The sequence below is a fragment of the Saccopteryx leptura genome, chromosome 4 (genome assembly GCF_036850995.1).
Source record: "Saccopteryx leptura isolate mSacLep1 chromosome 4, mSacLep1_pri_phased_curated, whole genome shotgun sequence".
Lineage (NCBI taxonomy): Eukaryota > Metazoa > Chordata > Mammalia > Chiroptera > Emballonuridae > Saccopteryx > Saccopteryx leptura.
The window spans coordinates 8,595,529-8,608,851 of NC_089506.1; positions in this window are offsets into that span (position 1 = coordinate 8,595,529).

Genomic DNA, 13,323 nt, shown 5'->3' on the forward strand with positions numbered 1-13,323 from the left:
GTGCCACATCTTCTTTATCCAGTCATCTATTGATGGGCTTTTTGGTTGTTTCCATGTCCTGGCCACTGTGAACAATGCTGCAATAAACATGGGGCTGCATGTGTCTTTACGTATCAATGTTTCTGAGTTTTTGGGATATATACCCAGTAGAGGGATTGCTGGGTCATAAGGTAGTTCTATTTTAAGTTTTTTGAGGAACCACCATACTTTCTTCCATAATGGTTGTACTACTTTACATTCCCACCAACAGTGTATGAGGGTTCCTTTTTCTCCACAGCCTTTCCAACATTTGCTGTTACCTGACTTGCTAATAACAGCTAATCGAACAGGTGTGAGGTGGTATCTCATTGCCGTTTTGATTTGCATTTCTCTAATAGCTAAAGAAGATGAGCATCTTTTCATATATCTGTTGGCCATTTGTATTTCTTCCTGGGAGAAGTGTCTATTCATATCCTCTTCCCATTTTTTTATTGGATTGTTTGTTTGTTTGTTGTTGAGTTTTATGAGTTCTTTGTATATTTTGGATATTAGGCCCTTATCTGAGCTGTCGTTTGAAAAAATCATTTCCCATTTAGTTGGCTTTCTGTTTATTTTGTTATCAGTTTCTCTTGCTGAGCAAAAACTTCTTAGTCTGATGTAGTCCCATTCATTAATTTTTGCCTTCACTTCTCTTGCCATTGGAGTCAAATTCATAAAATGCTCTTTAAAACCCAGGTCCCTGAGTTGAGTACCTATGTCTTCTTCTATGTACTTAATTGTTTCAGGTCTTATGTTTAGATCTTTGATCCATTTTGAGTTAATTTTTGTACAGGGGGAGAGACTGTAGTCCAGTTTCATTCTTTTGCATGTGGCTTTCCAGTTTTCCCAGCACCATTTATTGAAGAGGCTTTCTTTTCTCCATTGTGTGTTGTTGGCCCCTTTATCAAAAATTATTTGACTATATATATGTGGTTTTATTTCTGGACTTTCTATTCTGTTCCATTGGTCTGAGTGTCTATTTTTCTGCCAATACCATGCTGTTTTGATTGTCGTGGCCCTATAATAGAGTTTGAAGTCAGGTATTGAAATGCCCCCAGCTTCATTCTTTTTCTTTAGGATTGCTTTGGCTATTCGGGGTTTTTTATAGTTCCATATAAATCTGATGATTTTTTGCTCTATTTCTTTAAAAAATGTCATTGGAAGTTTGATGGGAATTGCATTAAATTTGTATATTGCTTTGGGTAATATAGCCATCTTGATTATATTTATTCTTCCTAGCCAAGAACAAGGTATATTCTTCCATGGTTCAGCACTTTTTAATGACACTTGTTAGTCACATTTCTGTAACATTTTAAAAGGCATGCAAAAGCAATCCGCTTTGGATAGATTTTTATTCAAAAGTCCTGCAAGTGAAAGTGCTGAAAGTGCAGCCAAAAAGGCAATAACAGGTGGTGATTAAATGAAAAATATGTAATGTTAAGCTTACGTTAAGTTTTAAGTTAAGAAAGTGCATTTTTTTTACAAATAAGTTTTAGTGGTTTCATTTTAAGTAAAGAAAGTGCAGTTTCCATTTTGTTTAAAATAAAGAAAGTGCAGTTTTAGTTTACATTTAGTGTTAAGAAAGTGCAGTTTTAGTTTACATGTCTACAGTGCCTGCATCCCTTCCTCCCTCCCTCCTCCTCCGCCATTCACCTCCGTTAGCCGCACTCGTCTGTCTCCAAGGTAAGAATAGAGTGCTAAATAACTCCTTTTCCTTTTATTTTGTATATTTTTGTTATGCATTGGTAAAGTATGCATGTGTGTTTCTTAATTAAAAACATGTCTTTTTTTCATAATTTAGAATGTTTTGGGGATGTTTCACAGGGCTGAAATGAATTAAATCTATTTCAGTTATTTTAAATGGGAGAAATTTGTTTGATATATGAGTTGACTGACTTATGAGCTCGGTTACAGAAAGAATTAAACTCGTATTTCAAGGTACCACTGTATTATAAGATTGTTCTGGCTTGATTTAAAAACAAAGATACAAACAAAAAAACAAGTGGTGATGACTCCCTAACTCTTTCTTTTCTTTGCATTACATACATTCGTTTGTTGTTTGTTTGTTTTTTAAAGTACATAACCTTTAGCCAGGTTTCCTTTTTGTAACCACAGATAAGAAATTTCTCTATCGATTGTGTTATTTATTCAGGTTTATGAGGTGTACACATGGTACAGAATCCCCTCAGATTGGCCAATAGGAAGTCAGAGACTACTCTGTCATCCAGCATTACTTAAATTAAAAAATTAAATTGATGGGCTGTGACTCCACAAAATAAGCTATACTCTTTACTTTGTTAGGCAAAGTTAACAATACATTGTATGATTAATACCTTGTTTACTTCTATGAATAGAATAATTTTTTTTTCTTTTTCACCTCTTTAAGAAGACTATACTTGAGAAAGTTGAAAAGACACATACTTATAATTTTCTAACTCTTCATTCTATGGAAAAATAAGTTTTGCTCCTAAATTTTATAAAAATGACTGATTCCCACATAAGAAAACAAACTATGAAATGCACAGGGACATAACCAATTTTAGTGGAGTTCTAGGCATATTGTCTCTGGGAGATGTCTTGAAAAACAATCACTGTTACACCTCAAGAATATTTATTCACTGTATTACGTTGCAAAGATAATTTCCTTATGTTCAAAAAAGTATCATTTTAGGTATAGTGGTCTGACATCCCTTGTATTATCGACATTTTTTTCTATGCTTGAAGAGTCTGAAACAGCTACAACCTGCCATTATTTGTTCATTTATTTGTATTTTTACCTATTGTTCTAAAATTAATATTTCAGGCATATTTTATTTCAATAAATCACCATAAATTTAAATTTCCTAACAAAATTATTACAAATGAATACACATTTCTCTCAAATATATTTATATATATTTTTTCAGGCAGCCCAAATGGCAACATCACAGTAAACACTCACATCAAAGCTATCAATAATCTCTGTATTTTTGGCTCACAGCCCTTAAAATTTGACATCTAAAATCTTTGACATTAATGTTTAAGGTGAGAGAGAAATTTAAAAATAATATTAGTAGGTAAAAATCTTGTAATTTGTTACAATTACCTATTCAATAGGTCCATTCCATATGTTTTTGCCAAACTTGTTTTTTCATATTAATTCATTCAATTTATGGAAACTGCCCACCTCGTAAATTAATCGCTGAAGACAGTCTTTACAGTCAAACAAATCAGTCAACTTTATGCTCTGTCAGAAACAGCCTGATTTCATTTATTGACTTAAACAAGCAGTCTATTAATCTCTCTCATTTTTAAACATAAAATAAAGATGATATGAAAGATAAATACAACACTATCCAGTAGTATTTTAAAAAGAAACTATCTTTTCTTTGCTGCTAAGAGGTTCGCTCTCTTGGCATGTGTGATTTTAGAACTCCAGAGATAATATATCCTGGGGCAGTGCTCCATGGTGATTTTGGGGAACGGAGGCTGAAATGTATTTTGTAAAGTGGAGTAAAGGCTATTAAATAAAGAAAAGGTTGAAAGGAGAAGAGGCAGATCCCAAACTCTCTTCTCAGACAGATCTTTTTTAAGAAAGAGTAAACAGAAAAATTCCGGATCTGAAAAAATATCCTTTTAAACCACTCCCTCCCCTTTTTTCACCCTGAGTGTGTATCCTGTTTTGCAGACATGGCACCATCTCCCGGCTGGAATGACGGTGATTGGAATGGAACGCATCGTCTTGGCTGGACCATAGAGCCACGAGTGCACTCAGATGTGATCCTGGATGCTTCTGTCAAGGCATCCTGGGTAAGATGAACATTTCATTCATCAGTGGACTCTGAGAAAGCAGACAGCCCCCCATAAGGTGAGGGGGACTCATTCAGTCAGTTAAGGCATGAATAAATGAAAGACTGACCTCCCCCATGCAGGAGGGAATTCACCCCACAGACAGCCTTTGGAATTGAACTGTGGCCTCTGTTCTCCTGGATCTCCAGTCTGCTGGCTGATCTTACAGATTTTTGAATTTTCCAGCCTCTGGAATTGCTGGAGCCAATTAAAAAAATCTCTCTCTCTCTCTCTCTTATTGATTCCTTTTCTCTAAAGAACACTGAATAATAACACAATACACGATACTTCTTTTCCCCTTCAGATTCATTGTCAGTAAGAATGAGAGCTATGGTTTTAAATATGAAACTAAAATACATCGCTTCCTTGTTTAGAATCCATATCACCCTAATAATCTCCGGTACCATCCTTGTTAGATCCTTCCTTAACTACAACAGCTCCTATTCTTATAATTTACTGTCTAAATTATTACTCTTCCACAATGTACACACAATATCTTACACTCTTATATAAATAATCACCCTCCTTTCCACCAAATTATAAACTGTGCTGCCTATTGTCACTAGTTTGGGGGTTAGAAACCCTGGGATCTGGGTAGCTTTCTGCTGTTGGTTGGGGGGGGGATCTTTAGGAGTCCTGCCACTCTCTTCTTCCCCCAGCCCTGGGGTCTCTAACCAGCTTGCCTCCATGTTTTCTCTCTCTGACTTGTCCTTTGGCTGGGTCTGCCTTATTTCCAGCCTATACAGTTGTGCTTCGCAGAAAAGAGCAGGGAGAGAGGATCTATTCTAAGTCATACTGTTCTGAACTACCCAACCAGCAATCAGGGAAATGAGAAAAGTGTTGTCTTAGGAACTCAACGTTCATTTTTCTAAGGAGTTGGAAAAATAATTTACCTTTCCCCTAACCAACTTAATGCTTATTTGCGTTTTGCCATAAACACTGTTTATCACAGACGCTATTAGAGTTCTGGAAGTCAAGACTCTATTTTTCTTTCTTAAACTCATTGATATGCTGTAGAGAGGAAAGCAATGTAGGGCTACAGCCAAATGGAATGTTTCTTATTTCATGCCGTTTTTATCCCCCTAAGAATGCATTAGCATTCATATTACTTCAGTTCAGAAGAAATACGAACTATAGAGTAACTCTAATATGCTGACCCTCTAGCTGACGGGAAGACCAAAATACCATTTTGGTACACCTTTGAAGATGAGTAGCTTCAATTACTTATTATATGAGGACAGACCACTGAAATGGTGCTTTAAAATCCTTTTCAGGTTATGTTAATAAGTAGGGTATATATAGACATTGCAAATAATAGCATTCTCTATGATATTTCTGAGAAGTTGAACTAATTTTTGTTCATTTCTAATAGTTTGCCTTTAATGATAATGGTGTTGGATAATTGTGTTCTACTGCAAGAAAGAAATCAAATCTATTGTCATTTAGATGACAGTCACATTGAGACTTCTCTCTTTTTATTTGAAATGTTTCTACTTTTCATTTCTTCAGTTCTCTAATCGAAACCAAAAAATATGTTATGGTCTTTATTTATTTCACATATATAGATTTTTGCAAGCTATAATCATCATTTTTTTTTTCAACAATGGTAGCCAAACATTTAAGGTAATTCTTGTTTAACCCTCAAATAAAAACATTTACTTTTTACTTATGTAAGTTCTTTAGGAAATAGATATTACTTAATTTTATACTGACAGATATGCATTGAATTTTATTGGTGGCACAACTGACTATTTTAGCACCAAAAGCAGCCCTAGAAATAGTGCAGATAAGCCACAGAGAAGGAGCTTGCAAGTATTCTGAACTGATAATATAACAGTAGTGAATATCAAAGCAAATGGGTTCCTAATAAATCTATGGATATACTAAATCTGTTCAATCTACATAAACCAACATAATAATCCAGTTAAAAACAGTTAAAATAGGACATGTTAATCAAAAATTTGCAATATTATTTTCAAGAATATGATGACTTTGACCGGGTTGGGCTTTAGATTCACATGGATGGATGTTAAACAATGACAAAATGTTAATTTTATATGTGTTATTTACTTGAAAGTAGAGTATAATTTGAATCTTAATTCAAAACTAATATTTTAACAATTGCTTTGTTCTCCACTATGTTGATTTATCTTAGCCACTTTTAAAATGCTTCCTCTTTGGTAAATCTCCAGGTTGAGAAATCTATTTTCCTTAGATTTTGTGGAATAAACATTGTTCAGTTGTGGTTCACTGTATACTTCAGAGTCAAATTTAGGTTTTGCTGACAGCTTTAAATAAACATGAAAATTAAAAATAATACCTATTTCCAGGATATTACTCCTGACCAGGGAACTCTGGTTAGCAGCCACACCAGACAGATAACTTTTTTTGATAGTTTATAGAGTGCCTATAATGTACTGTCACACAATTTATAGTTCAGGAAGACTAGACACTAAGGGATCTGATAGAGAAAAATATATTATAAACGATAATTACATTCTTTCGGTAAAGTTATGAATTAAGGATAATACTGCAAACGCTGAGAAAGAAAATAGCAACTAAGAAGGATTCCTGATGGCTAACTGTGCTCAAATTTTAATAAACAGAGCTAGCAGCCATTTCTCCTTGAGGACATCCCACACAAACTGCACTTCAGGGAAAAGCCTGCACTGAACAGCCAGGCTCCAGGAGTTCCTGCCATCTGAGCAGTTCTAATAAAGGAGTTCCTAGACTGTGGTGTCAACCAATGGAACTGAGGCTTTTCCCATTCATTTGGAGCTGCACAGCTATAACCCCCATCAGCATCTTCACTGGCCAAACAAAATGGCTCCATTCTGACCAATCAGGGTAGTGCCTTTTGGGCCAATCAAACTGAAGATTTGGAGTTCTCATTTGCATGAGGATGGGCCAATCAGGGACCAGGGGTGGGGATTTCTAGCTATATATACCAGCTCCCCTCTGGCCCAGAGAGAATATTTTCCTTTTCCACTGAGGAGTGGTGACTGTGTTTCCCAGGCTGAGCTGAAACAGCAAACATATCTGGTGGGAGCTGAGTGGGGCAGGCTAGCACAGCACAAAGCAGACCAGAGCAGGGTAAAGCAGGCCAGCAAGCAATCAAGTAGAGCTATCTGGCTGGAGAAGGGCCTGGACTCAGGGCTACCTCACAGACAAGCTGTTTTCACAGCCCTTTTGCCTCACAGTTGAGATATTTTGTGTTGAATAAAGTTTCTTTCCTCACCGCATCCCAAATCAAGGGTTCCTGTTGGCTCTGAATTGGCACAAACAAGCAACCATCATTGGTTGACGATACAAAACAAGCACACTTGTGAAAGGGGTAAGAATTCTAAAATCCTGATTCTATTCTATCTTGTTAGGGAAACCAGGCTTCCACAAACTACGGCCCGCGGGCCACATGCGGCCCCCTGAGGCCATTTATCCGGCCCCCCACCACACTTCCAGAAGGGGCACCTCTTTCATTGGTGGTCAGTGAGAGGAGCAGTGTATGTGGCAGCCCTCTAATGGTCTGAGGGACAGTGAACTGGTCCCCTGTGTAAAAAGTTTGGGGACCCCTGGGAGGCTTCTGTTTGTTTGCTTGCTTGTTTTTAATAAGTTACCATGTGCCAGACACAATAACTCATTTACATGTCTTACAAACCTTGCCAAGCAAGTCAAAACAAAGCAGAAGTTCAGTGACTTTAAGTTGTTCACCATCCCAATTATGTACCATCTTATGATTCTTCACAGCCCTTAAAACAATTCCATTCAATCAATAATTAAGTCAGATTGTCACTTCACGTCTATGTGCTCTTGTAGAATATACACTCCATGGACAGTTTATGTTCCCCAGATTCTAGCCCCGTGTTTGCTCTTGCTAAATGTTCGTGTTGTATAAATTAAAGGCTACTTTAGGAGGGTGGGTACAGATGGGCCAAAAGGGATTAAGAAAACATGGCTCAGAATTTTAGCAGGATTTTGTGGGATGTGAAGTCTCATCATACTTTTCCATATCCAGAAATTTAAAGTTTTCTTCTACTTTAATTTATTCCATGTTAGCTTATTTTATTCCTGTGTTAGATTACTGTGGCTGCTGTACCAAATTATCACAAACTTCCTGGCTGAAAATAACAAAAATCTATCCTGTCACAGTCCAGAGGGTGGCGATCTTATCTCCTGGTGACTGTCTCTGTCTCCTGACGCCCCTGGTGGCTGCATCACAACCATCTCTGCCTCCATCTTCACTCTTGACCTTCACTTACGTGTGTTGATGTGTCAGAGTTCAGCTCTTCTGCTTTGCTCTTATAAGGACACTTGTGATGGATTTAAGGGCTGTGTGGATGACCCAGAATAACCCCCACATGTTAAGATCCTAACCTTGATCATATCGCAAAGACTTTTTAAGGTAACATTAACAAGTTCCAGGGATTAGGACCTGATTCTCTGGGTGGTCATTTCCAGCCTACTCCTTCTCCCATATATAACTCATCATTAAATAGTTTGAGGATTTCCCATTTGAGAATACTGATTCCAGGGGTTAAGTTTACAAAGAACCAAAACTGACAGTGCTAAATATGTCTTTCCTTGGACTATGTGAAAAATTAATCTTCGTGAACCAATTAATTTCTGTTTAAAAGAATTCAGAGAGTTTGAAAAATTGTGGTTATTTTATTTATATTAAATGCGGTATGAAATTTCCTATTATCTTTTATTCCATTAATTGGAAAATAGTTAAAATGTTGTGCACATATAAGTAATTATTCTTCATGACTTCCCTTAAACTCACAACTCACTGAAATGTCTCATCTCCATTTCTCACTTGTGAAATCATTTTCATTTCTGACACTACTTTTATTAACCTTATACTGAAGAGAAGAACATAGAAAGAAAATTGACTAAAGCAAATGTTTGACCTATTTATTGGCTGAATAAATCAAAATAGAGACATTAGAAACTTCCAAATTATGTTTTATCTGAGAAATAGAATAAATTATAAAATTGCTCTTTGTGAAACAAAAGAGATAAAGAATTGAGAAACAAGGAAATGCACTGGCTTACAGAAAGACACAATACTGATGTCAACTATGTCACTGAGGCGCTCATAAAATTAACTGATTTTTTAATAACATTGTGATGCTCATTATTGGTAAATTGCCATTCTGAGACTACCAAGGCAGCAGGCACCTGGGTCTCTTGGAAAGCCTGCTGGCGGTGAAGCCAGCTGCCACGAGAGAAGTCCAAACCCCCGACCACCGTGCTGTGGAGAAGCCCACGTGCTCCTGTAGCGCAGCCTGTCTAGTGATGATGTGCCCACCCCTCCCAGCTCCAGCGCCGGAGAGGAATGAAACGCCTGCAGGTGACTTCAGCCCCACCACTAGAGGGCTCTGTCCCACTCCCATGCTCTCCCACAGCGAGGCCGGGCCCGGGGGTGTCGCGGACCGGAGTCACAACCTACCTTGGCCATTCACACACCATTGAAACGACTCCAAAACAGGATTCCATGTCTATTCAGATTTCCACAAGAATTCCTCAGGTGAAAAAACATCATTGATCCTTTCCATCAAAGTAGATAAATCCCTCCATTGGAAAAAAGAAAAAAAGAATTAAAAAAGAACAAAGAAAATTCTTCTTATTAAGTGTGAATCTATAGCTTGTGATTTTTTTTCTTTCTTGATTTTGAATTAGAAAACGTCAGTGTCTGTCTCATCAGCCGTCCCTTTTCTCTGAATCCTCGAGCAGGTGGTGTTGGTTAACACACAGAAGACAATAGGGTGTGACCTTAAGCTCTAAATGGGAATGAGAGATTTAATTAATTTAAAACAATTTTCTTGGTATGCCTCCTAGTCATAATTTTTTTTTAAAAATAGAATATAATCCAGGAAGGTACCAAATATTACTTAAATACACATTTTTACAGTTGGGTATCCATTATCTTCTTTGATAAGCATTTTAAGAATATCCACTGGAAGAGATTTGCTTTCTGAGTATCATCAGCTGACCAGAGTGACACGTGCATGGAATGACAAACACGACAGGAGCTGACCAAACCTCATGAAATAATTCAGAGGGACAGCCGAACACAGTGAAGTGAAGGTCAGGCCCTGCTTGCCTATGGGTCACCGGCCACTACCTCAGGACACTCGCAGATTTCCTTGCCATTATGATGAAACTTACCTTCTGCCCACCCTTAATTCAGCAACTGCTTTTTCAGAATGAACTAGTGTCCTGACTCTCACCCTACAAATGGTTCTGGATCGCTCTCCACGCTTCCGTCACCCGCAGGGGGCACGGCGTCTCCCTTCACTGAGTGCAGCACGGAGGCCCACATTGCACTCAGGCTACCACTGGCCTCAGCCACCTGAGGGCCTGCGGACGAGGAGGACGTGGACTTGCTTCCGCCTCAGTGCTGTGTCAATGCTGACAGTCACTTCCGTATACAACCAACGGATCCCTTCGCGTGTCCCCAGGTAGTACACGCGTGCGACCTGTTTCTATAACTAGATTACAAATCCACTGGGGGCCAAAACCACCTCATACGTTTTTACATCTCCAATGTATAGAAGCAGAGTGTCCTGCATATGTTTGATTGAAAAAAAAAAAAAGGCTGATGGTGAAAAAGAATTACAATGAGATATTTATATGCCTGTTCCCTTCACTAGCTTAGGTAAGAATTGCATTGCATTAATTAAGGGCCCTCACCTCCTTACCCAGGCCTTGTAGCTAGTAAATAATACATGTTTAGTGAATATAATTATACTCCACATCTTGAACATAAATACTTCCATTTCTAGGAAAGTGTAGTGAGGAATGTGTATAAAATTCATACTCTTGCAATTTGATTATTTATTACAGCCCATTCTTTTATCAATTGTTCTTGTCTTACCATTCTTATTCATTTTTAAATTCCTTGAGAAAGGGCAAAATCTTGGACTTTATTTGTAAGCCTTCATAGCATCTAAGTACTAGTCTGCAGTGATAACTACTCAATACATGCGATTGATCACTTGATTGACTGCCTGTCTCCATAGCTTCATTCACAGCACATACGTTCCACGAGAGTTGAGTGCATACGCACCAAGAAACTTAAGATGTTTCACATCATTATATATTTATAATATTAGGTGGGTTGTTTCATAACCTTAAGTTTCCATGTTCTCCTGATTCCTTACAGAAATAAGAAAAAAGATTTTTAAACATTCCAAAAATATTTCTGAGAAATATGTTCGTTTTCCGTGCCATGATTAATTATATGTGTCAACGGGACTGACGCCTGGGGTGCCCAGACGTCGGTCCAATATGATTCTGAATGGGTCAGGAAGGAAGTTTTGGGTTAGATAATGATTTGGATCAGTGGATAGATGAGATGGGTTGCATTCCCTGATGTGAACAGGCCTCATCCGGTCAGTTGAAGGCCTGCGTGGAAGAAAAAAGCGGAGGAAGAGAGCGTTTCTTCTGTCTGGCTGACTGCCTTCAAGATGGAACTTCTTTTTCCCCAGCCTTCAGACTCAAATTGAAGCATCCGCTCCCCCGGGTCTCCAGTGCTCAGGCCATAGGACCCAGCATGGACCTACAGTGTCAGGGCTTCTGGGTGTCCCCCTTGCTGACTGCCGCTCCTGGGCTTCTTGGCCCTGAAAACCATGTGAGCCAGTTCTCCCATTAAATCTCTTTCCAGATACATGAAAATGTCCTATTGTGTCTGTTCTCTGAGGACCCCACTAATGCCTTCTGTCCTTGAGTATAAATAGGATTCAATAAAATATGCTTGTGGCCTTGGCCAGTTGGCTCAGCAGTAAAGCAGAGCCCTGTGCGTGGAAATCCTGGGTTCGATTCCCTAGTAGGGCACGCAAGAGAAATGGCCATCTGCTTCTCTACCCCTCCCCCTTCACCTTTTCTCTCTTCCCCTCCCGCAGCCATGGTTCAATTGATTCAATTGCATTGGCTAGGGCGCTGGGGATGGCTCCGTGGAACCTACACATCAGGCACTAAAAACAGCTGGGTTCCAAGCACAGCCCCAGATGGGCAGAACATCAGCCCCAGACAGCAGTGGCCAGGTGGATCCCTAACAGGCAAAAGTGGGGATCTGTTTCAGTATCTCCCCTCCTCTCACTTTTAAATAAATAAATAAATAAATAAATAAATAAATAAATAAATGCCTGAATTGAGTGTAAGTGAAGAACTTTTTTTTTTTTAAATGTCAGGTGATTTTAATTAATTTTTGGTATGAGCACAGCGCAGGGGAACAGAGGTTGGGGCCTGGAGGTTACAGAAGGCGGCCCGGGCACCAGCACGTGGGCTCGGAGCTGGCCAGGAGGGCTTCCACGTGATCATCGCCCCAGCAACTGAACTCGAGTTGTCATCAACTGACTTTTAGCAAGACTGGGAGAAGATTGAGAAAGACGAATGCAAATTCACTCAGGAAATTCTCTGGTTGTTTCACTTGATTTCAGACTACCAAGTGGCAATATTGAGGCTACCATTGGATAGATGAGATGAGAATTTGGGAAACCGATGCACCTTGGAGTGATACATTTAGGAGTTGTATTACATTTGTCCACATTTGGGAGATTGTATTAGAACCTATACAACTTAGTTTCCCAAAAGAATCCGTGTAGACAGAGAAGAGAGGAGTGTGTGGAACTAAGCCTTGGACCTAAAAGGCGAAACCAGAAAAGAAAAGGAATCAATTACAAGGAGAATCAGGAGGAGGTGGGCACCAGCCAGCCAGTGCGGGAGGCGCTTTGAGGAGGACGGAGGCACTGTGGAATGTTGGCGGCACGCCAAGCGGGATGACAACTCAGAACTGACCAGTGTATTTAGCAATGTGGAGCTCACAGGTCACCTTTACAAGACAGTTCTGGGGAAATAATAGGATTTTAGCCTAAATAAAGTATGGTTAAGTATCATGTATAGATTTCCATCAACTCTTTTATTAGATTATGATAACGAGAACATATGTGATAAAGGAGAGAATTCCTCTGTGAGCCTGGGAGGCCCCTGAATCCCTGACATTAATTTCATTCCCTGATACGTTCCAGAATGCTATGGCTAGGCTTCAGCAAATTGGTATTGAGTGCAATGATAATCAATACGGTAAGCTCAATATTCTCCATTTTTACATTATTCCTGCTTCTGAGATTTGGGTAGTTAGCAGTAGCTGTGTGAAAGCACAATAAAACAGACATAAGAAACATGAGAGAAAAAATGGTGGGGACACTACTGAATGTGGTCAGAGATGTCTAGAGCAACATATTTGTAACAGAAAAAAACAAGACCATCATTACTTGATTCCAATGTAGTAATTATTATCACATCGATTTATGTATAAAACAAACTTGATAGATATATGAATTTACTAGAAATTCCAACTGTCCTTATTCTGTCCCACCTGGCTGCCTGACCTCACCCTTACTTACTGGACAGTCGCCCCTGAGGCAGAAGAGTTCCAGAAAAGCTGATCAACCTCTCAGGGAGAAGCGTTCCAGG